The following is a 15,949-nucleotide window of genomic DNA, read 5'->3' as shown; positions in this document are numbered from 1 at the left end:
ATATTTATGTTGGAGTGTCTACTTTAAACCCTATATTGTGAGCACGAACCTTGTATTCTACAATAAAATTATGAACAAAACATCAGTATATAACATTAAAACATGGTGTTAAAGCTTGGTTTAAGTTTAAAATTAATAACAAAATGCTGTTGTTTGTTATTTATACACACAACGCGAATATATCATATTGCTAAATGTGGAGTCCACCCTTTTGAATAAGTCAAATGTTGCATTGGATGAGAAGATGGGATGCTTTTTGTGGTTAGCAAGTAATCTCGTAACGTACCACCATATGCTCGAATTTAGATATCATTCTGTGACAGATATTATGTATTGTAGTGAATGAAGTCGCTAAATTTTTTTATAATGTAACCTGTTTTTTTTGTATATTTTCTTGTTAAGCCATTAAAATTGATTATTTAAAATTATAAATAAAGTAGTATATTTATATGGCATTGGCTTATCGGAACATCAACATGAATTGTAAATGTGTCGAGGAGTTTTTTTAATGTCACAATGTACTTCCATTTTTTTGTTCTTCTGGTCTCAGAACATACAAAATCATATTTTCAATAATTTATAAACTATTATTTTGTGAACATTAGCTCAAATTTATGACCCCAAAGCATGTGTACATATCAAAGAGGAATAGTTCAGTATACCAATTTATCACTATCCTTCCCTTGTCGTCCACCGCTATGGAGTAACAGGTTGCCCGTCCGTGAAACGAGCGGGCCAGGATTCAAATTCTGGTTTGTACAAGCCTAGATCATATATACCCAGATAGCTCGCCCTTACAGGCTTTGACGGTAACAACTTTTGTCAGGTTTACTATGCTGCCATCTAGTTGTTACATAAGGAGTCACGTCATAATTCCCATTTGAATTGCATTAACGACTGTGCCACCATCTCGTGTTCGTTTACGGCGGACGGATGGCGAACCTGGCGGTTGTTCTCTTCAAAGTGCTGCCGATTTTAACATAGGGATGAGGTATCTGTTACATAAATGATCTAGGGTACAAGTTACCTGGTTGAGATTTCTTTCCGGCGTTTTCCCTCAACCCATTAAGAGCAAATTCTGGGTAACTTTCGGCGCTAGGCCCTGGACTCATTTCGCTGGCATTATCACCTTCACCTCACTCAGAAGCTAGATAACCCATAGCATCGTAAAAAACCCACCTTTCCTTGTCGGGAACTCCCTGATCACAGCACAAAGCGACACAAGACAATTGAGTAGCCTGCAATTCTTGCATAAGTGCCGGAAGTCCGCGGTTCCCGACCCTACGTTGTGGTTTTGCTCAGTTCACCTAGTTAAAATGACTCATCGATGTAATAACATTAATACTGGAAGCTATGACATTGTTGTGGACGGTAGTGAATTGTAAATCAGTGCAGCCGCAAATTCAGTCTCATTCACTATTCGTGCCTTCGAAGGACATAGGCAGGGATTATCTTCTTGGAGTGTTGACCCGTCAAATATTCATGAAACGCGTTAGAAACAGGTATGTCAAAGTAAAAAATCGTGAGTGTGAATGCATAGTGCAGATAAACGAAGAGTTATATGATTTTATTAAACAGAGTGTAAACTACAGACGTGTGCAAATTATTAGACTCAAACGACAATATATATGATTCAAGTAACATTTATTCTACTAAACTCATTTATTACACACTGTTTGCAACAATTAGTATTTAGTTGTTCTTTATCATCAATTTGATGCGGTTTGGCATGCTGTTCACGAGATTTTCACATTGTTTCTTGATGTCTTCATCCCTGTGCCATATTTGGATAAGTGTTTTCTATGATGTCCACCTTTGTTTTAATAATCGTTTTTCTTTAGTTTTCTCTTTATAATAGACCAAAAGATTTTAATTGGATTTACGTCTGGGCTGTTACCCGGCCACGGAAGGACGTCTACATTATTTTCAGCCAGAATATTAGTTACTGGTCTGGCTTTGTGATAGGGTGCTCTATCCTGCATGAAGACATATTCACCATCAGGGAACCAGTCCCTCATTTGTAGAAAAATTCGGGTTTCTAGGACTGTTTTGTACTCATCCTGTCTCATAGAATCCTACAGAATTATTTTGTAGCCAGTAATTCATGATAATTATAAAAATGTAAAAAATGTGGTGCTGAGTCTAATAATTTGCACACGTCTGTATATAAACTGCTAAAATTATATAGGCATACATATCGGTGTACTGAACAAAATATCTAGTGAGATTTAATTATATCTTATAATTTTATTTTTAATTTGTAAAGTACCATGTTTTTAAGATTGATAGTAGTTTCATTATTTGTTTACATTTCGACTGAACGTAAATGTTATTTATATTATTGCGATGTACCGACGTACATATGATATTTCCGTGCAGGAATTCTGCTTTATCACATGATGAAGAATCAGTGGAGCGGAGAAAAGTTCTCTTCGGGACCGGAATTCGAACCCGGGTTTTCAGCTCTATGTGCTGACACTCTATCCAATTCCGATGACGGATTGAATCCTCTCACTCGTAATGAGTGCACCTCTGGACATTAGTGTGTTGGACATTGTGCCACTGTCACACATTTGGGACACAGTGCATGAGGCTTGGCCACTAAAGGGAAACTAAGAGATGGAACTTAAATTGAGAGAATTTAATCAGGCATCGGAATTTGAATCCTGTGTGGCTTAGTGGATAGAGCGTCAGCACGTAGAGCTGAAGACCAGGGTTGGAATGCCGGTGCCGGAGAGAATTTTTCTCCGCTCCACCGTTCCTTCAACGTAAATGTTATTGCCAATGACCTTGCACATACCAATATACAACACAGTAACAAACTGCTTCACCGTACATAAGGGGCAAATTAAGTTAAAGAGTGGCTGTGTATTCTCTTTTCCAAAAAAGTCAGACTCACAAAACACTTTTTTTTTTGTGGGGGTAATCCATGACGGTTACAGAAAAACATTTTACTTTTTTTAAGTTATTTATGCTCTACCACCAGTATTTTTTGACAGTTTATATCGTGTACACCCTGTGTAGTGTTGTTTACGAGAAGCTGTGAAGAGCTGGCGAATCTCAGAATAGTTTACTGTGTTTATTATTAAGTTATTTGTTTATTTCTTTGTTGCCAGGTTTTCAGATTTCTCCATCATGTCCATTCATATCGTGTTTAAATAGATGCAAAAACAAATCAATGCTTCGCAGTTCTTTCGTTCTTATTCCACATTGTTTCCCCGTTTATTCGACTTGCACACCACTACGGGTATGGGAGGGCGATTCATTGACTCGCATCAGAGGGAAGAACTTCACATGAAGTTAGGACGCCTTCTTTTTATGAGAATTTGACAGTGGAGGAAAGAGGAAATAGGAGTTCAGATAAAAATAGTAGGAAATTGAGAGAGGGAGAGGAGGAAAATATTACAAAATCGTCACGTAAGGATAGCCGAATAAAACCGGGAAGAACGAAAAATGGGATAGCTTACAACCTGAGGAACTGGTGACGAACTAGAATGTGTCTGGTGTCGCAGAGAGCAGCATGATTAAGACTATTAGAATTATCTAAATAGTAGTGTTGTGTTGCTGTTTGTTCGTAATAAAGTATGTGTAGTATTAATTAATGTATGAGGACGTACGAGTTTAAGACGTAGATAATTAGGGTTTTATGTTATAGAAAAATAACGACGTAGAAGTGATGAAGTAAGTGGCTTGACATTTTCAAATGTCAATTGGAATAAGAATTCAAATAAAAGGAACATAATGCTGCAATCATTGTATTTAGGGGAGATAGGAGAGGTGCATAAAAACGGGTGTTAAAACTGAAAGAACTTGAAATTACGAGAAGAAGAATGAAAAATAAATAATTTATAGGATGAAAATGTTGTGATTAAGTAATAAAAGTGAGAAGAGAGTGTAACAACTATGCTGAAGTGATATGAATGAAAGGACGAGAAGACGAGATAGGAAAATTAGGGAAATCAGTCTGTCGTTATTCAATATAAGTGATTGAAATATTGGAAGGGTATTGTAGTGAGATACTAGGGTAGTAATAAATAATCATAGGTAGAAATGAATCTAAGCCTTAGTGAATAGGGGTCATAGGAGAGGTGCATAAAACGTGTGGTAATAAGATTGAAGTAACTTTAACTTACGAGAAAAATAATAGAATTATAATAATATGTAGGATAGACATCTCGCAGTAGTGTAATAAAAGTGAGAAGAGAGTGTAGAAATGGCGAACTGATATGAATGAAAGAAGAGAAGACGGGATAGGGAAATTAGGAAAATCAGTGTAGTTATTCAGTATAAGTAATTGTAGTGAGATAGTAGAATAGTCCATAAATAATTATAGATTCAAAATCATTTAGGTTTGTTACTAAGGTAAGGTAGATAATGAAAGACTAATATTTCTAAGCTATGAATGTAAATAAATTTGGATGATTAGGTTAATATAGTTACGGTGTGACCGGAATATAGAAATGTGACGAAGTTATATGACAAATATCGAATGGTATCATGTCATTGGATCTCAAACTATTGTCAGCGCATTTCGAACTGGCGGATCAAGGTCAAGCAATGGACTGCATTTGCCACGCGTGTTTACCCCATTCCTGAGCCATTCTCCTGAACTAAAGTCAGTTGGGACAGCCTGTATTACCAGTGCTTCAGTTCACAGATTTCAGTTTAATGACTCGTACGTGGTTTGTACGTTTGTACGTGACCTTGATCCGCCAGTTCGAAATGCGCAGAGTAGGTCTATAGACGTTTTACAAATGCGGGCCGCCATGATCATAATATCAACATGAGGGAGGACCGCCGTTAAGACATCACAGGACAAACACCCAGTCCTGTGGACGGAAGAAAACTTCTTCCATTGTCCATGCCGAGAATCGGGTCTCGGACCGTTCGATTGCGAAGCACACGTGCTATCCACATAGCCACGACGACGAACTGTTTCATAGTTACGTATCGAATTCTCATTAGGAAAGGCAGGGCTCTGGATGTTTGGAAACAATATAAAACAGATTTACTTTCTTTGTTTCCCTTATGAAACTGAAACTTTGCTTCGAAATGTAGAAAAAATCCAAGAATATCGCACCATGCTCAACACAAAGCCACAAATCATAACTTATATATCAACATCATCATTGACATCAATACTGTCTTATTTTTTTCACGAAATAAGGTCAATCTATTCTAACTTCTAAATTTATCATTTCACCTGTTCTTGAGGGTTTATTTATTGTTATTTATTTACTTTTCAGGCTTCACAATCCATTGCTACTTTCATTAGTTGTGCTATTTACGTTTTTCGCGAGCTTTTTCTAGTTAATTGTGTAATTAATAAGTTACAAATATTTTGAACACTTAATTCGTTTCATATTTCATTATATTTCTGGCTCAACTTTGTACACCCGCAAGATCCTAGAAATCACTTTTCAGCTGCTTCCAACATCTCGTTTTAATTATTTTTAGAGACGACGATTCGTGTCCCTAAATAAATGTTGAAATTGCTATTAACTTTATGAAAATACAAGCTCGTCTCTTTTAAAATAGAATTGCATGTTATTTTTATTTTCTGCGTCTTTGTATTCTGAGTAGCTGACGTCATAGCGTATAAAATTAAATCAATTTACTTCTTTAATTTTATTCTTTCTTTCGTTCTGTCTTGTTCTGCTGAACTCCTTTCCTAACGATTTAGAACCGACTGTAGTGAAGGTACATAACTTACCTATGGATCAACATTTGACAGGTAAACATTGCGAAGTTTCTTGGACGTATGTTTAACTTCATGATCATTAATAATTATGTCCGTTCGGCCAGTTATTTTATAACTGTTATTTTAGTTTTCATAATGACATTTTCATATTAGAGCCACCTGCTGTTTCATAAACAAATGTTCTAGATTCTCTATTTCTTCACATTCATTTTTCATTCCGTCTTCCTTTGTTTTATCAGTTTCTCTTCTTAGTTCGTTGTTTAGTTTCCTGTAGTTTCTTGTATCTTATTCTGTGTTGATGTTTTTCCATTTTTTCCTTTCCTCCATCTTCTCCAACATTTTCCCTGTGACCCACTGTTTCTTAATTATCACAACTTCTGTGTATCCTATTGTTTCTTCTGCTGTTGGGTTTGCAGTTTTTCTTGGGAAAGATACACTGGTCAAAAAAAGTTAAGCATAATTAGGCATATAACGGTTTTTATTAATTAAAATAAAATAGATAAATTATAATTGGGTTTCTTGGTTCCACAGAATAAACTTAAAAGTAGAAATACACTATTTGTTAACAATGGACTCAATATGAAATGAAAAAGTTGCATTGTTTGGAAACAACGGAAAAGATAAGGGAAGTTGAAATTCTTACATCATCAAAGAAAAGCAAATGGTGCTTTCAGTACCCTGTTTAATAACGTGTTGGTCTTCCACGAACCCTGAGGCACTCTTGTATGCGACGGGGCATACTCAGTACCAACGCATCTAAGCTCTCCTGAGGCAAATTGTCCCATTCTTCCAAGGCAGCATTCCTGAGTTCTTGAATCGTTAATGGGTGATGTGGACGATTGGAAATGGCTCTCCTGAGAAAGCTCCATGCATGCTCTATGCAGTTCATATCCGGTGAGCATGCTGGCCAATCCATTCTTCGGATCCCATGTTCTACCAGATACCGCTGCACACTATGAGCACGATGAGGCCGAGCATTATCGTCCTGTAGAGTGAACCCTTCTCCTACAGTCTCTGCAAAACCACTTACTATGGGTTGGAGGATGTTGTTCTCATACATGGCAGCAGTCATGTTTCCCTCTATTGAAACCAGTGGTGTGCGGCGGCCAAACATGATACCTGCCCAAAACATGATTGAACCACCAAACTGTTGGTGACATTCCACTGTCATTGAGGGATGATTTCGTTCCCCTGTTCGTCTCCATACGCGAATAGAGTTGTTGTCAGGGTATAGGCCCATTCTCACTTCGTCTGAGAATAAAGTTCTGGTCCATTGGTCTCGTGTCCAATTCTCATGTGCTCTAGCCCATCTTGCACGAGCACCCCTGTGATGTGGACGGAGTGCTGGAGTCTTGAGTGGTCTTCGAGCATACAACCCTATGTCATGAAGTCTATTGCGCACAGTTTGGCTACTTACAACAACACCAGTGGCTTCGCGCAGGCCATGGCGCAGAGTTGTAGCTGAGGCTATAGGGTTCCTACGTGCAGATAACCTTACATACTGGTCCTGACCTGGTGTTGTTTTGCGTGGATGGCCCTCGCGAGGTCGATCTGCTGTTGACTGGGTTTCCTGGAACTTTCTCCACAGTCTGGAGACAATACTCTGATTCACATGAAGGATGTTAGCAACATCAACTTGTCTCATGTTTTGTTCCATCAAAGTGATGATTTTGATGCGGTCTGCCATTGTAAGGGTGTTCCGAGCCATTGTACTGCACTATGAAGCAAAACGACACTGATTGAACTTTGCTCGAATTACAGGCTTTGTTTACTAGCCGTGATTTGGACGTTACCTAGTGATGCAGAATAAAACAAATGAAAGAGTTTGAATTGGTAAACATAATATGTGCCACATAAAACCAAAAGAAACATAAATATCAGGTATTATTGGGTAAACTGGAAATATGCTTAACTTTTTTTGACCAGTGTAAATGCGGTAGCTTCCCGTTGGTTTCCGCACACCACTCTCTCTTTGGAAACTTAAAAGATCCCAAGGGGGCCTAGCGCGGAGGTGAGGAGAGTGGATTTGACTAATTAGGCCCTCCGAACTTCATCTAAATTCACCGCAAGGATTAAATATAAGTTCTATCAGGGTTTTTGACCCGATCAGAGACCGGGAAATCCCAATTAGCCTTTGCCTGGTGTTAAAACATATTAGATCTAATTTCCGTGTTCACTCAAGCGTAACAGATATGCGTACGAAAAGGATTCTCATCAAATAACAATAAGGCATTCTTCACTCCATTTCGAAGCAAGTCTGATAGGGCTTCAGGGGCTTTGGAGTTTAGAAAATTACTAATGAAAAGTCGAAATAATTTTACATACGTTAGTTAATTTCCCTTAGGATGCTACTTAAATGTTTCATTTGTTAAGATTAGTTTATCTACGTAATTGAAAATGTTGAAGATACTAAACTTTGAATTTAATTAGAACTGAGTAGCCATTTTGTGTCTTTTATTTCTAATGAACACCAATCAATATTTTGTCTTGAAATTATCATACTTCATTTCTTCATTTCCAGATAAATTTATTTGTAAAATGTACCGGATATCTAATTCAAGACGCTCATAAATTATTGTTTTGGGTATCGCATACAAGACGGCTTGGGGTCGTAATTGACACTAACTTGCAGGGCTTACTTTTTCATTTTTTGTAACAATCGAAAATAGGCATAGACGGGTGGACTCATTTATATTTTGGTTCCTACGGTGTGTTTGATTAAAGAAACAGTAATTTCTAATACACGGATTTCTCGAGGTAATCCAAGAGTGATGAGTTCGTATGAATACTTTGCACTGCCGCAGAGAGTTCTTTCTTTCGTATTTATTGATTTCGATCTCCTATTCCAAATTATTATATATTATTCTAATTAATACTTGATAGATGATACGCAAACAATTTCGCTGACAAACAAACGGCAAGAGTTGAGATTGACCTACATATTGAAAAATACCGATTCAACTACACCTTTTTCATTTGTATTTCAGAAAATATGAATTTAATTTAAGAAATTATCAATTGTATTTCAGATTAGCCAATTCAATTTCAGATAGCATCAATTGTATTTTAGGAAACATCAATTATATTTCAGATTTGATAATTTAATTTCAGATAGTATCAATTGTATTTCAGAAAACATCAATTGTATTACAGATTTGTCAATTGTATTTCAGAAACTATCATTCGTATTTCAGAAGTGGTGATTGTGCTCGTGCAGTGCAACACAGTACAATTCATCAGCTGCAGCTTTATAGCTATGGAGAATATGCCTGTGGGACGCTAAAATGCAATACAGTTGAGGATTTTTTAAATCCATTTTCCATTTTTTTTAATATATGTTAAAATCTCAAGTAGGCCTACATTTGTTATTTTGTTATTACCTGTATGTAATCTTAAATGCATTGGTTATTTTCTGAAATAAATTGACTATGTACAGTACTGTACTGTACTCTACTGTACAGTAATGCATCCGTCAATTTATATTGTTCGTATGTATGTAATAATTCGATAAATAACTTTGGAATTTATTACTGCATTAAGAAGTACAGTAGAGTATAGTACCTTTTTAAAAATCCTTATATGAAACCGAATATACTTTATAAGCATAAAAAATAAAACAAAAAATTGAAGATACAAAATCTGAAATACATTTGATACCATCTGAATAATACACTTGACAAATCTGAAGAACATTTGATACCATCTGAAATACAATTGACTAATCTAAATACAATTGATACTATCTGAAATTGGATTGATAAATGTGAAATACAATTGATAGACTAATATCTGAAATTAAATTGACTAATCTGAAATACATTTGATAATTCCTGAAATTAAATTGATATTTTCTGAAATATAACTGGAAAAGGTGTATGTCAGTAACTGCTAACCTGAATGTGGTATGATGATATAGAATAATTAGTTACACCATGTATAAGTGAACCTAAAATTAAACATATGTATGAAAGTCATAGAACAGAATTAAATGATGAAAGTAACAAGGAAAATTGATTTACAACTGTTTATTGTAGACAATTCTCAATAGTAGCATATACAGTATAACTTATATAAGTTCTAAGGTTTTATAGTAAACACGATTGGGTTAAAATTCACTAAAACCAGACGTAAGTGCAAGTTTGATAGAAAAATTAGTTATTAAACTGTATATTTATTATTTTTAATTACTATTCGTATATACAGTAGATCAGTTTTAAATTATTAAGTTTATGTACTTTTGTGAACTATTAACAATAAATACTAAATACTAATTAATACTTGCTACTTTAAAACGGAGATTTGTAATCGAACCTACCATGGTGTGAACCAGAATGTTCTACAGCAGTAGCTATAGAAGCTCGAATCCTACAACCTGAAACAATCCTGTAATAATTCACAATTTGAATTTCCTGACAGCAAAGATGAAAGACAGCTACAGAAGAAATGAATATACTATAATGCTCCAGCAATCAGAATATGCCAACATAGTCCAACTTCATGCGGGTTGTCGATCTCGTACTATGTCTTAAACCATAGTGTCTTCCACAGTCTAAATCTAACGCTTTCCTTGGTCTATCCAGGTTTTGATGTTCTTATAGTCTCACCAGGAGTGACATATTCAGAGTATCTTGGAATAAATGAAGAAATTGTGTTAAAACTCTGCGCTGTCTGTTCTTTAAACATATCTTCTTGTTATGTCCGTTGTTTAGTCCAAATGAATCAAAACAAATATTATTTTGAGGGATTTGAGGTAACTTACATATTAAAATATATTATCGGAACTATAAGAAGAGCAAATTACTCGATAAAACACTATACAACGATAAACGCGAGTGAAAAAATGGCGTGAAATTGAAAGAAAATAAAAAAATAACATAAAAGATTGACTGCACATGCTTAACATAAAATTATTACACGAATACTAAAATTCATAACGTTCATGCAATGAATGAATGAATGAGAGGGGGAAATGGGAGGAGAAAATTTAAAGGTACGTGAAAGGGAGTTGGGCTGTGAAAAACTGAATATGTGAGCTCCAAGTCTGTTGGCCACTTGTCTCACTTCGGATTTCGCCGCTCCACTGAAGGAGCGCTAGAAAATTTCGAGGAGGAAAGCCGAAGATGGACGTAACTTATTAGCTACGACATACGGGAGGGGGAGGACTTGGAGGAGAAGTGGTCGAAGTCTAGGCAACGAAAAGGTAATAGCCAATTTGGCTGTTTGAAGATTAGAACACGTAGGAATTAATCATCTTAACGGTAATAGCCAATTGGCTCTTTGATGATTTTTCTCAGATCAGGAGACTAGCCAATTGGCTCTTTGATGACTCCATTGATCTGTAGAAGGGGACGATTAGATTCTGTTAGAGCCCGAATAAGATGTTAATTAATTTTGAGCTGTTACCGATGTCTGGGGAAATTAATGCAGTCCGTGGCCCATTTCTTTTATGGCTCATCCCGACATTTGTCTTAGCGCCTTAGGAAAACCACGGAAAAACCTTATGCAGGATGAACGTTGTATACCCAACCCCGATTCCGCCTGCGAAACCATGAAATACCTCCCACATGTCTCGATTGTTATTTGGGCTGCCTAAACAAAAATGAACCGCGTGAGTCAGACACACTGTAGATATGGAATATGAACCGAATCCGTTCATTAGTTAGGAGAAATCTCTTTACACAGACAGATGACAAACGGTATACTCAGAAACATCCAAATAGCCAAGAAATGTAATCATTAGTCATTTGTCTTTCTTTCTTGTCACTTGCATCTCTTGTTATGCGTAATATTCAAACAGCTGTATCCCCACACCCATTGAAAATTGGACATAATATGTTTGTATAAACATTTTTAATCGGAATAATACATACTATCCCACTTAAAATATTTACTTTTCCTCCTGAATTACTCTGTGTATTGTATACGCTTGCGTAGATATATTTACGCATCAGTTACCGCGTAAATAATTCAGTTTCTCTTGCCGCATTGTACCCAGACGTCAGTTCTCGTTTACATCTGGGGTTTGATTTTTACTGGCACATTTCTACTCTACTATCATTGTTCTCTGTTTCTCTTAGGCATGGATGTGCCTTTTAATTTTTCACGAACAAGAGCTCGTAGGTCTAATTTAAGTTCGCTTTTTCGTGTTTCATATCGAATCAAAATACTTAGACCGCATTTCTCGAACAGGACACAATGACGCGCGAACAATCACTCGCTTACACACTACCTTATTTATAATTTATACGGTTTCTCGACGAGACTTTTGACGTCACGTTGATCGTCTTGTGTTTCTTTATTGATAATGTAGACATCAGCGATATCTCTCGTGCAAACTGTGAATTACATTGTGAGAGCTGGGAAGTTACGTTATTACCTTTGTGGAGTCTTCGGTTTTATGCGGAAACTTCATGTACTGCTCGACACAGCGAACATCCATATAATAACAGTGGTTCTAATATCGTTCTGGGCCACCGGCGTGGCTCAGTCAGTTAAGGCGCTGCCTGCCGGTCTGAAGTTGCGCTCGGTTCGATCCCCGCTTGGGCTGATTACCTGGTTGGGTTTTTTCCGAGGCTTTCCCCAACCGTAAGGTGAATGCCAGGTATTCTATGGCGAATCCTCGGGCTCATCTCGCCAAATACCATCTCGCTATCACCAATCTCATCGACGCTAACTAACTTCGTAGTTGATACAGCGTCGTTAAATAACCAACTAAAAAAATATATACAGTGAAACTTCCCTTAACGGACACTTCCCAATAGCGGACATTTTAAAATTCCCCTGCAAAATAACATTGGTCCTTATGATAAAATTCTTCGAAATAGCGGACATTCTCAATAACGGACGCGGACACTGAAATGTATCTCCCAACAACAATAGTTAAAACTTCCAAATAACGGACAGCGTGAAAGAAAAGACGGTTGTAAATTAAACGGAATTCTTTGCAACATTCATTATCGTGCATTTGAACGTTCTTATACTTTATTGAAGGTAAGCAGCACCGTTGTTAGTTGTGACAGTCCGTGAGCAGTCCGCACTTTCTTAGTTTGTCAAGTTGAGTGTTCGGAAGTACAGTCACATTAAAAATGTCACAAAAACGTAAACGTTTGTCACTAAAAGAGAAAGTGGATATTGTAAAGCATAGCGAGAAGGAGAAATTATGTGTTCGTGAGTTGGCCACAAAATTTGATGTGGGAAGAACTCGGGTGAGTAAAATTTTGAAAAACAAGGATGTTATTTTAAAATCATACACTGAGAATGCAAATGAGAACACAAAAAGAGCTTTTCCTAAAACTGAGGGGCTTGCCATTGACAATTTAACATATGAATGGTTCTGCCGTGCTAGAGCAAATAAGATGCCTTTATCTGGGATTTCTCTCTGGATGAATACTGTAAACAATCTCACTGTCTACTGTACTGTAAAATATAGTGTTGAATACGTATGAGAAATTTTAATGTACTGTATACAGTACTCACTAAGGATTTTCTAAATAGCGGACGCTTCTCAATAACGGATATTTAATTTTTCCCCGGCGGTGTCCGCTATTGGGAAGTTTCACTCTATATCGTTCTGTTTATAAGAAAGTCGATAGAGTCATCTGATGTGGGTGAGAATGCCCCTTGGCGCAATATATAGTTTCCGCGTAGGACGGTCGTGGTAAAATTGGTTCGCTTTCCCCGCAGAAGAATAAAAAGAAAGATGATCAATTTATATGTTTTTACTGAGTGGTTGGTCAGATACGAAGTTCTTGCTTTATTGGAGGATGTGTTGTACTGGCTGGTAAAGGTGGCATTGATGAAATTATAATGGAAATTTGATGGCAGGAGAAACCTGCTCGTGTGAGCGCAAATTATTTGTTGGAGTCGGGAACTAAAACCTCAGAAGAAGAGAAGAAAGAAACATATATACAAAGAGAAAAAGACGAAAAATTGAGGTTGAGGAATAAAAGTAATGAAATAAGTATCATTAAGAAAGAGGAAGAGATTACTAGATAATGGTTTAAAGAGAACGGGAAATACTAAAAGACTTAGAAGAAAGAAGGGTGAAGAAATGACGGAAGGTTAGCGCGTGTGAAAACTGAGGAGGGAGATAGAAAGTGAGAGGGAGTGGGCGGAGATGTATGTGTTGTGCTGCTGGCCACGAGCCAGGCTTGGGCTCTTGACAGTTTAAAAATAGAATTCTTTTCGGGACGGAATCAACCCTTCGAACAGATATGAAGCTACTACAGTCCTGCATGACCGAGGATCAAAGTATTTTACGAATAGTAGATATTTTATTTCCTTATAAAAGTAGACTTTGACAGTGATTATCAGAGACCGGAACTTGGCGGAATGCCTTGTTAAAAGTGTTAAATCTATCTTCATTTTGAAAGTGAATCTGTACGAATTATACCTTTGTGATTGAAACGTCACAGTTTTCCCCTTTTCTGCCTTTTTTAATATAAATGCCTAATTTACAAAATAAATGCTTGTTTTGCCTTTATTTGATTATTTATCTATTATTTATTAATCTACTATTAAAAATTGCCTACAGGTATATTTTAATTTATTTCTATAACCGCTAAAATGAAAGTGACTTCACCGAATGTATATTATTGTCTTTCAGTCAGTTCATATTCTCTTTGCAACAATGAGTGCTGCCGTGCAAAAATGTATGTTTATTTGACAAGGCAACAATGACTGCGGGTCTAACGTTTTTAACGATTATTTTTCTTTCAGTTTTCATTGCGACGTTGTTGTAGCTAGCTAAATATTTTATATCGCAACATATCAGTACAACCAAACACAAAAATGCACTTTCCATGGCTACTGGGAAGAAGATTTCCTTGCTTCCAACAGTAATTATTGCAACATCGAGTCGAAATTCTCAATTTGCATTCCACTTATGTAAAGCTTTTCTTGCTGACGAAATCCCTTTGTGGAAAGTACAAGGTTGTGGGTCTAGTGCAAGGTTTCTGTAATTGCCTTTTATTGCGTATTTCAGCTATTTATAATGCCTTTTTGCCTGCCTATTTTAACTATTTATGATGGCCTTTTTGTCTGCCTATTTTAATGATTCATAATGCCTAAACTTCCGGTCTCTGGTGATTAGTTTGTGGAAATAATTTTAAATTATAAACAATGTCTTGAGATTACTAACTCCGACATTTAGTAAATGCATACGACTTCAGGGATTGTCTAGCCAAACATAACAGAAACAATACGATTCAGGTGGTAGAACCTCTTTGTAGTTTTCAAACTTGAGACGGTAGCTCTGAAGGCACGGTTGATAATTCCAGATTGCTCTGTACCAGGTTGATCACTTACTTAAGTACATAACAATTTTCTTTTCTTTTTTTTTTTAACCTATTGCACCTGTGGTTTTTCACCGTGAATCGCAGTAATGGCAGGACAGTGATGAAGCGGAAATTAGGATAATATTTTCAAGGAGGCGGTCGAATAATAAGGCAATGGCACGGTATTCGCGAGAAAAACAGTCGGAATGGCACAACACGCAAATATGTGTTAAGTTTCAATGTTCTGTACGCATGGGTCCTCAGTTCGTTACGGGTACCGGCTCACAAGGATTTCCTAGACGTTGTTTGAACCATTAACCGATACCCTAATCTTATATGTAATGTGTATCATGTGTCATATGTAATCATCTTCTGGACTTAGTTTTTTTTAGATATTTTTGGCAGCTAATATTTCTCATTATTATTCAAATTTTTATAGATATAAAGTGGGTTAATATTTTCCATATTTTGAAGCCGTGAATCTAATTGACTATTCCACTAATTTTACCTTCGTAAGAAAGCAGGTATTATTTCTTCTGATGCCTTAGTACTGTAGTTCTTTCTGCCTTTCTGTCGCAACATTTTGTGTGTCTTGAAGCATCCTCGACAGGGACGTACGTACGCAAATATGAGTGTTTTATACCCCCCCCCCTTTTGAACTTAAAAAAGTAACATATTTAGATTTGAGTTCTTTGTATCCATAATCGTTCTCCCTTGTCTAATTTTTCACTGTCAGAGTAACAAAATCTACATCGACATAAGGCATAGTTCTCCTATATCTCTTTCAATATATTCATCATACCAGTTTCATTCTTCATCCTTGGTGAGTTCCTCGTTCAATTATTGTGTTTAATTAAATTTATTTCTTGATTGTTTCCATGTATTTTCCTATTATGTAAAGTAAAGTGTCTTATCTATCATACACAAATAACTGTAGAAGTTAAAATTCGTTAAAAATTGGATGGCTATGAAA

At 36.4% G+C, this 15,949-nt stretch overlaps 1 protein-coding gene across 6 annotated transcripts in view; it reads left to right on the top strand.

Annotated features, from left to right (window-relative positions):
* The window catches only part of LOC138694529 (beta-1,3-galactosyltransferase 5-like), a 270,652-nt gene that overhangs the window by 234,518 nt on the left and 20,185 nt on the right, over window positions 1–15,949 (top strand). Inside the window, exon 1 of one of the 6 annotated variants that reach the window (XM_069818347.1) lies at window positions 1,349–1,502. The exons of the other annotated variants lie outside the window; for them this stretch is intronic. The gene's annotated coding sequence lies outside the window, so the exon portion shown is untranslated. Of the gene's footprint in view, window positions 1–1,348; window positions 1,503–15,949 lie in introns of those variants that run through there. 6 annotated transcript variants of the gene reach the window in all.

This window comes from Periplaneta americana, chromosome 2 (assembly GCF_040183065.1).
Source record: "Periplaneta americana isolate PAMFEO1 chromosome 2, P.americana_PAMFEO1_priV1, whole genome shotgun sequence".
Lineage (NCBI taxonomy): Eukaryota > Metazoa > Arthropoda > Insecta > Blattodea > Blattidae > Periplaneta > Periplaneta americana.
The sequence above is the reverse complement of the archived record's forward strand: the minus strand, read 5'-3'. Positions and strand labels throughout refer to the sequence as shown.